This window comes from Sciurus carolinensis, chromosome 8 (assembly GCF_902686445.1).
Source record: "Sciurus carolinensis chromosome 8, mSciCar1.2, whole genome shotgun sequence".
In the NCBI taxonomy this organism is placed as follows: domain Eukaryota; kingdom Metazoa; phylum Chordata; class Mammalia; order Rodentia; family Sciuridae; genus Sciurus; species Sciurus carolinensis.
Genome location: NC_062220.1, coordinates 7,242,114 through 7,250,950, shown reverse-complemented (window position 1 = coordinate 7,250,950; position 8,837 = coordinate 7,242,114). Strand labels below are relative to the sequence as shown.

At 38.9% G+C, this 8,837-nt stretch overlaps 1 non-coding gene across 1 annotated transcript; it reads left to right on the top strand.

Annotated features, from left to right (window-relative positions):
* Positions 1–443: 443 nt before the first annotated feature.
* Positions 444–515, top strand: Trnac-gca (transfer RNA cysteine (anticodon GCA)). The gene has a single exon. It is a non-coding gene; the product is annotated as a tRNA-Cys (tRNA).
* Positions 516–8,837: the final 8,322 nt, after the last annotated feature.

The window sequence follows — 8,837 nt, the reverse complement described above, 5'->3', positions numbered from 1 at the left end:
TCATAATTTCAACTTCCTCTTTAGTATCCACAGGATAAACATTTTTACCACAACCAGCAAATGTTGAGGCTTTACTATGGGTTGTTCTAAACCCCAAATATGAATTAGAATCACTTGAAGTGTCTATAAAAGTGCCATTTCCCAGGCCCCATTCCAGACCAATTAAATCAGAACATCTTACAGGGAGAGGCTTGTCTCTTCTCTTCCTCTTTTCTACACATGGAAGGAAGACATGATTCTAAGGTGGGGACGACATTTTGGATCATGGATTGTGGGGTCTTGGTATGAAAGTCATGCAGGTAGAAGAACCAGAAGATGGTGTGTGGCCTCGTAGGAAGGATGTACCTGATGGCAGAGTGCTGGTCAGTGCACATCTGAAGGTGGAGAAATCCAGGGTGTGACCATCCAGGTTTAAGGTGCTGATTACACACTCCTAAGCAGCAGGGGGTATAGCTCAGGGGTAGAGCATTTGACTGCAGATCATGAGGTCCCTGGTTCAAATCCAGGTGCCCCCTTGCTAGAGTCTCTTTTCCATGCCAAAGAGGAAAGTTTCTGAGTAGCAAATAATAAGGAGTCGACATGGACCATGTCATCCATATTGACCCTAATCCCGTAGCCATGTCCTAGGCAGGAAGTGCAGTGTGCTCATTTGTACTCTGGATTCTGCTCAGGTGACACCTCTGTTGTCCTCTGTAGAAGGAGACAGCAAAGGGCTGGATGTGCGGCTCCTCCAGGTCACATGAGGTCATGTTCTGGCACAGGCTGTGCTATAAGGCGATGACAATGCCACTCCCTCACTGCGTGAATGTCCAGCCTTCTAAGAGATCTGTGGGGATGAGCAGCACAGCTTCCTACATAGTCAAAGTCCTCTGTGTAGGTTCTGTAGGAAGCTTCTCCTAACCCCTGGGCACGGGCTCCTTAACCCTACTCTCTCAGGACTCTGCTTAGTCTCCTATTTGGTATCTTTGCTAAATTTGCTCCTTTGTCTTCTATCCAACAAATACTCATTGCATACCAACGTTCCTGTTCCGTGTTGTGTTCAGCATTGTAGAAAGATGCAAAGGGAATGCACTTCTACCTTTTCCAGCTTGAGCAGTTTTTTTTTTTTTTTTTGTGGTAGTAGGGATTGAAACCAAGAGTGCTTAACTGCAGAACCACATCCTCAGAATTTTTAATTTTATATTTAGAGATGGGGTCCTCCTAGGTTGCTTTTGACCTCACTAAGTTGCTGAGGCTGGCTTTGAACTTGAAAACCTCCTGCCTCAGCCTCCCAAGTCTCTGGGTTTACAGGCATGTCGCCGCACTGACTGAGCACTTTTTTTCTATTGTGATAAATGTAAGTAGCTTCTCCAATCCCTCTGCATGGGCTCCTTACTCCCTACTCTCTCAGGACTCTGCTTAGTCTCCTGTTGCTTCTGTGGAAATATTATGGATATAATATAATATTGTCATGAAGATCAAGGACAATGCCTTTTTTTTCTCTGTGACTTCAAGAGGGTCCAGCACCTAAGAGGCTCCATGATCATTTGCTGAGGGAAGGAGCAATGCAGTGAAATAATGGGCCCCCTCTTGAGGCTCTCAATATGGAGAATATGGAGGAGGCTCTCCCTGGGCTTGGTACAAGGTCCACTGAAGATCAGTATCAAAGTCTGATCGCCACTTGTACACTTGCAGGAAACACTGGAGCCAGGTGTGCTCTCGAGATGCACATGTGTTGCCTCCAGCACACTCTGAGAGAGGAGGTTGAGGGGGACTCATTAAAGTTGGAGATGAAATACGTGAAGTCACATTTCAGTGGAGAAAGCTGGCAGGTTCTGTAGTTTTACCACCTTTCAGAACTCTTAGTTTATGTAACTTTTGCCAACACCATTGATGCTGCTGCAATTGTTAGTACTATGGACGGTGTAGGGACAAAACACCATTGATGCTGCTGCAATTGTTAGTACTATGGACGGTGTAGGGACAATTGCTGTTTGCTTTAGTGCCAAATCTAGTTCAAGGGTATTTATTATTTTTGCTTTTGGCAATTGCTGTCACCACCAGTATTGTTTTGTAATTGTTGGTGTTGTAGATTCCATAGGCACTGGGCACGTATTTTAATGCTGTATATTGTTTGCTTCTGTTGATAGTGTTTGTTTTTCCCCTTTTCTGTGAGGTCCAGGGATTCTACTGGCACACTACAAATTCACAGAGTAGAGGTTCTCCTGCTGAGCTACACACAGCCAGGAGGCAACAATCCTTGTTTCCCAAATAAACTAACCATGGTCAAACTTCAGTGATACTTTAAAATAAAAATAAAAGAGACAAAAATTTCAGACTAATGACTAGACATCGAGTGGAGATGACTGTGGGGGACCCACAGGTCCCACTCATAGCCATCCATTCTTCTAACAAAAATAGAGAATGAACACTAAGACTGGAAACTCCACCTAGCAGGGATTTCAATTTAGATAACTTCCATTGCCCTTTAGTATATAAAGGTGTTAAAGGAAGAAGATCAATCATAGAAGGTGTACCTAACATACCCTGCTATATGCAACACAACTCAAAAATCCAGAAGAAGAACCCCACTCTTTTCAGACCTATGAGGAAAATGGAATCCTCAAACTCTGACACAACATACACTGTATCAAAATACACTAATCATCACCAAAGAACTTGCAGGGGAAGTGTACTACAAAACCCATTTGGTAATGAAAAAATTCACATCAACATTATATTCCAGAACATTTTGGCAAGAGAGGATGGGTCCCTAAAAGGGTTAACGAATAAGAGTGTAAGAAAAATTCATCCCTATAGATTCATGAAACCCTATAGAGGAGTACAACAAATATGAAAAAAGAAGCTAAGATGTAGCTTCCTAAAATTCACCATTTACCAGCAAAAATGCCGAAGTGGATGAAATACCAGGTAAAGAATTCAAAAGAATGTTTATATAGATGATCAATGAATTCCAAGAGAATAGAGAAAAACTACTGAATGAATTAAGGAAGTCAATATAGGACATAAATGAGAAATTCAATAAGGAGACAGAGATATGAAAAAGATTCTAACAGAAATCTTGACAATGAGAAATGATTAAACGAAAGGCCAGTAGGAAGTCTAATAAAGTAGACCATGCTGAGGACAGAGTCTGAGAGCTGGAAAACAAAATGGTCAGCCTTGAACATTCAAATCATATTAAAGAAAAAAAGTGAAATAAGCTGGACGGTAATATTCAAGCACCCTGGGCAACATTAAAATTTCAAAATTAAGAAGCATTGGAATTGAAGAGTATTGTGAGATGCAGGCTAATGTTATAGATAGTATTTCTTTAGGGAAATAATAGAAAATTTCTAAAACTTAAGAATGAGATGGACATCCAGATACAGGGGGCATTCAGAATCCCATATAGATAAGATCAAAAAAGATCTTCTCCATGACGTGTTGTAGTGAAAATGAGTAACTAAGAGAAGGAGAATAGAATTCTAAAGGCCTCAAGAGAAAAATGTCAGGTCATATTTGGGATCCACCCACCAGAATTACTTCTGTTTTCTCAGTACAAACTGTAACATCAGGAAGACTTAGAACAACGTATTTCAAACCCTACGAGAAAATAGGTGTCAACCAAATAACAGTGAACCATGATCACTATCCTTCAGAATTAAAGTCAAAATAAAAACCATTCAAGATAGGCAGAAACTAAAAGAATTGTAAGCCAACACTACAGATAAATTTTAAGAAAATACTCCACATAGAAGACTTTAAAAACATTAAAGAAGACATTAAAAAAGACATTTCAGAGCTAAGAAATGAAAAAATCTCATTAGAAACTTGTTTAAAATGATAACAAGAACAAATTAAATATTAGAAATAAATAAAACTGGCATGAGTTAATAAACATCTCTCTATAATAACATTGAACGTATATGGTTTCAACTCACAATTAAAACATGGAGTTGCCTAGAGCTCCCATCTTGAAGAACTCGTAGATCACAGGTAGTCTGAGTGTGGCTGTTGGAATGGAAGATATTAATTAAGCCTCATAGACAGAGGAGGGGAGAGAGCTGAGGGGTAGAGCATTTGACTGCAGATCAAGAGGTCCATGTGTGCCAAGCTGGGAGAGGGCACAAAGGCTTGGATTCCATCTGTGCACTGGAGAACTTGGGGCAGTATATGCCTCTTTATCTGCTGTTGGTATTTATACAGTTCCTGCTTCTTCATTATTACAAGTAATTCTGCAGGGAGCATTCGAATAGAAATTATTGACCAGTTACGTGATTGTGTTCTTTGGAAAGATTTCGAGAGATGGAATTGTGAAGTTAAAGCATAAGCATACTTCTCTATCTATTCACATACCATTAATGTCTTTTGGTGAAGCTTTAAAATATTGTAAACACACACACACACTAATATATATATATATATATATATATATATATATATACATTTATTCCTAGGGATCCTATACTTTTTTAAAAAAATTTATTTTTATTGTAAACAAAAGTGATACGTGTTGTTTCTCTGTTTGTACATGAAGTAAAGGCATACCATTTGTGTAATCATACATTTATGTAGGGTAATGGTATTTGACTCATTCTGTTATTTTTTCCTCCCCCCACCCCTTCCACCCCTCTTTTCCCTCTATACAGTCCCTCCTTCCTCCCTTCTTGCCCCCCTACCACCCCCATTATGTGTCATCATCTGCTTATCAGCGAGATCATTCATGCTTTGGTTCTTCTGAGATTGGCTTATCTCAGTTAGCATGATATTCTCCAATTTTATCCATTTGCCTGCAAATGCCATAATTTTATTATTCTTTATGGCTGAGTAATATTCCATTGTGTGTGTATGTATGTGTGTGTGTGTGTGTATATATATATATATATCACAGTTTCTTTATCCATTCAACAATTGAAGGACATCTAGGTTGGTTCCACAATCTGGCTATTGTGAATTGAGCAGCTATGAACATTGATGTGACTGCATCTCTGTAGTATGCTCATTTTAAATCCTTTGGGTATAAACCAAGGAGTGGGATAGCTGGGTCAAATGGCGGTTCCATTCCAAGCTTTCTGCGGAATCTCCATACTGCTTTCCAGAGTGGCTGCACTAATTTGCAGCCCCACCAGCAATGTTTGAGTGTACCTTTTTCCCCACATCCACGACAACACCTTTTGTTGTTTGTATTCTTGATAATTGCCTTTCGAATTGGGGTGAGATGGAATCTTAGGGTAGTTTTGATTTACATTTCTCTTATTACTAGAGATGGTGAACATTTTTTCATATATCTGTTGATTATTTGTAGATCTACTTCTGTGAGGTGTCTGTTCATTTCCTTAGCCCATTTGTTGATTGGCTTAGTTGTATTCTTGGTGTAGAGCTTTTTGAGTTCTTTATATATTCTGGAAATTAGTGCTCTATCTGAAGTATGAGTGGCGAAGATTTTCTCCCACTCTGTAGGCTCCCTCATTGCATTGCTGATAGTTTCCTTTGCTTAGAGAAATCTTTTTAGTTTGAATCTATCCCAGTTATTGGTTCTTGCTTTTATTTCTTGTGCTATGGGAGTCCTGTTCAGGAAGTTTGATCCTAAGCCAACATGTTGAAGATTTGGACCTACTTTTTCTTCTATACTATGCAGGGTCTCTGGTCTGATTCCAAGGTCCTTGATCCATTTTGAGTTGATTTTTGTGCTGGATGAGAGATAGGGGTTTAGTTTCATTCTGTTGCATATAGATTTCCAGTTTTCCCAGCACCATTTGTTGAAGAGGCTATTTTTTCTCCATTGCATATTTTTGGCCCCTTTGTCTAGTATGAGAAAATTGTATTTATTTGGGTTTGCGTCCATGTCCTCTATTCTGTACCATTGATCTACCTGTCTATTTTGGTGCCAATACCATACCGTTTTGTTACTATTGCTTTGTAGTATAGTTGAAGTTCTGGTCTTGCGATACCCTCTGCTTCTCTCTTCCTGCTAAGGATTGCTTTAGCTATTCTAAGTTTCTTATTCTTCCAGATGAATTTCATGATTGCTTGCTCTATTTCTGTAAGGTACGTCACTGGGATTTTAATTGGAATTGCATTGAATCTGTATAGCACTTTTGGTAGTAAGGCCATTTTGACAATATTAATTCTGCCTATCCAAGAACATGGGAGATCTTTCCATCTTCTAAGGTTTTCTTTAATTTATTTCTTTATTGTTTTGTAGTTCTCATTATAGAGGTCTTTCACCTCTTTTGTTAGATTGATTCCCAAGTATTGTATTTTTTTTGAGGCTATTATGATTGGGGTAGTTTTCCTAACTTCTCTTTTTGAAGATTCATCACTTATGTATAAAAATGCATTGAATTTATGAGCATTGATCTTATAACCTGCAGATTTAAAGTCAAGAATCACATGATTATTTGAATAGATGCAAAAAAGCATTTGATAAAATACAGCATCCCTTCATGCTCAAAACACTAGAATAAATATAAATAGGGATAGTGGGAACATTCCTTAACATTGTAAAGGCCATCTACGCTAAGCCCATGGCCAATATCATTCTAAATGGTGAAAAACTGAAAGCATTCCCCCTAAAAACTGGGGAACAAGGCAGGGATGCCCTCATTCACCACTTCTATTCAACATTGTCCTTGAAACTGTAGCCAGAGCAATTAGACAGACCAAAGAAATTAAAGGGATACGAACAGAAAAAGAAGAACTCAAGATTATCCCTATTTTCTGATAACACGATTATACACTTAGAGGAACCAGGAAATTCCACCAGAAAGATTTTAGAACTCGTAAGTGAATTCAGTAAAGAAGCAGGTTATAAGATCCTATACTTTTTATATGATCTTACATGATATCTTCTCAAATAGCTCATTTACTTTTTTAATTCATGTGTAGAAATATATTTTATTTTATATCTTACAATTTATTGAACTTAATAAGTCAAATAACTTTTGGTTAATTTGTGTTTTCTGTGTAGATCATCATAGTATCTCTGAATATTTGGCACTTTGTTACTTCAATTTAAAAAAGTATTTTTAGTTGTAGATGGACACAGAACATTTATTTCATTTATTTATTTTTATGTGGTGCTGAGGATTGAACCCAGTGCCTCACATGTACCAGTTAAGTGCTCTACCACTGAGCCACAACCCCAGACCCTTCTACTCCATTTTCAAGTCCTTATTTATTTATGTTTTTTGCCTAATTCACGAGTTCTGGCTTTCTATACAGTGATACATTGAAACAATACTACCAGGCATCCTTGTCTTGTTTCCAGTTTTCAAGAGGATGCTTCCAGTGTGTGAGGGATGTGTATCACTAATTATGAGAGTTGCTGGAGTTTTCTTGCAGATGGATGGACTTAAAGAGAGCATTTCTTTTGTTTTAAGAAGAGGATTCTTAATAAGTGGGTTTCTTTATTTCCCTCCTTGCTCCTTCCCTTTTCAATAAAAGAGGATACTAGTGCTCCGGAGACCAGCAGGGCAGAGTGCCTGGAGAGCGTCACATGGCCGTGGCCTGGTCCTCTCCGCCAGCAAGGAGGATTGTGCCAGAGCTCTGGGGAGCGTGCATGCCTGAGTTTGGAGAACCAGACCCCAAAGCAGGAAGAGAGCTCGTCTGTCTGGTGCCTCCTTAGTTCACTGACATTTATTCTATACTTAGGTGTCTTTGCTAATTTTGCTCCTTTGACTTCTATCAAACAAATATTCATTGCATACCAACGTTCCTGCTGAGTGTTGTGTTCAGCATTGTAGAAAGATGCAAAGGGAATGCATTTCTACCTTTTCCACCTGGAGCAACTTTTTTTTTTTTGTACTAGGGATTGAAACCAAGAGTGCTTAACTGCAGAGCCACATCCTCAGTCCTTTTTGATTTTATATTTAGAGTCGGGGTCTCCCTAGGTTGGTTATGACCTTACTAAATTGCTGAGACTGGCTTTGAACTTGAAATCCTCCTTCCTCAGCCTCCCAAGTCTCTGGGATTACAGGTATGTGCTGCTGCACTGACTGAGCACTTTTTTTTAAAATTCATGTAAGAGGGGTGAGAGGGGTTGGGGGGCAAAAAAAATAACAGAAGAGCACTATTTTCTTTTCTTTATTTTAATTTGTTTTTATTGTAAACAAATGGGATACATGTTTCTGTTTGTACATGGAGTAACAGCATATCATTTGTGGAATCATACATTTACATGGGGTAATGATGTTTGATTCATTCTGTTACTTTTCCCTTCCCCCCCACCCCTCCACCACTCGTTTCCCTCTATACAGTCCCTCCTTCCTCCATTCTTGCCCCCCTCCCACCCCCCCATTATATGTCGTCATCCGCTTATCAGCGAGATCATTCATCCTTAGGTTTTTTTGAGATTGGCTTATCTCACTTAGCATGATATTCTCCAATTTCATCCATTTGTCTGCAAATGCCATAATTTTATTATTCTTTATAGCTGAGTAATATTTCATTGTATATATATAACACAGTTTCTTTATCCATTCATCAACTGAAGGACATCTAGGTTGGTTCCACAGTCTGGCTATTGTGAATTGAGCAGCTATGAACATTGATGTGGCTGTATCTCTGTAGTATGCTGATTTGAAGTCCTTTGGGTATAAACCAAGGAGTGGGATAGCTGGGTCAAATGGTGGGTCCATTCCAAGTTTTCTAAGGAATCTCCACACTGCTTTCCAGAGTGGCTGCACTAATTTGCAGCCCCACCAGCAATGTATGAGTGTACCTTTTTCCCCACATCCTCTCCAACACCTGTTGTTGCTTGTATTCTTGATAATCGCCATTCTAATTGGGGTGAGATGGAATCTTAGGGTAGTTTTGATTTGCATTTCTCTTATTACTAAAGATGGTGAACACTT